The following is a 1,085-nucleotide window of genomic DNA, read 5'->3' as shown; positions in this document are numbered from 1 at the left end:
TATCTTTCTTTGTCTTCATCATCTGCATCATCTGTATAATGACACAGTGCACATAGAAACAGACTTGAATGAACTGCTAACAAATACCCTTATAAACAATGGATAATGTAACACCTAGAACTTTTTGAATAAATTGCATTAGAAGAGCATAAACCTAAATTATTTGAACATACTTATTTGTAAACAAAGTGATTGTTATAACTGTTTTGTCTGTCTCCATTCATTTGTGGAATTTTACAGTAAATATAATTTAGACTTACTAAAATTCTAATATATATTGTTAGCAGCATACCACAAACAGTTTTCAGTATTGCAGGACAAATATGATCATTTGTGTGAAGTAGATTGCAGTTTTCATTATTGCTGATACTGTGTTAAATTTACCAAGCTAGAACAATAAACTGGGATAACCTCAATATACTGACATGACTAGGACTTTAAGTTGTTCATGTCCTATGACCCATTCTGTTTGGACAGGGATAAGTGGCATGAACTAACCTTAATACCACAATGAAAGCAATGTTTGGTTTGGATGGGGCCCTCTTGGTCAAACCATATGGGTAAAAAATGGGCAGACACAATCAGTCCCATATAGGCTGCCTACACTGGCCCAAGGTAGTACCCACATAGGCTACCTCTATATGGGTTCTAAAAAATGGGGAAACACATATGGGGCCCTCTTGGTCAAACCATATGGGTAAAATATGGGTAAAAAACACAATCAGTCCCATATAGGCTGCCTGCATGGGCCCAAGGTAGTACCCACAAAGGTTACCTCTATATGGGTTCTGAATGGGGAAACACATATGGGGCCCTCTTGGTCAAACCATATGGGTAAAACATGGGCAAACACAATCAGTCCCATATAGGCTGCCTGCATGGGCCCAAGGTAGTACCCACAAAGGTTACCTCTATATGGGTTCTGAATGGGGAAACACATATGGGGCCCTCTTGGTCAAACCATATGGGTAAAAAATGGGCAGACACAATCAGTCCCATATAGGCTACCTACACTGGCTCAAGGCGGTACCCACAAAGGCTACCTCTATATGGGTTCTGAATGGGGAAACACATATGGGGCCCTC

Source organism: Labeo rohita, unplaced genomic scaffold (assembly GCF_022985175.1).
Source record: "Labeo rohita strain BAU-BD-2019 unplaced genomic scaffold, IGBB_LRoh.1.0 scaffold_339, whole genome shotgun sequence".
Lineage (NCBI taxonomy): Eukaryota > Metazoa > Chordata > Actinopteri > Cypriniformes > Cyprinidae > Labeo > Labeo rohita.
The sequence above is the reverse complement of the archived record's forward strand: the minus strand, read 5'-3'. Positions refer to the sequence as shown.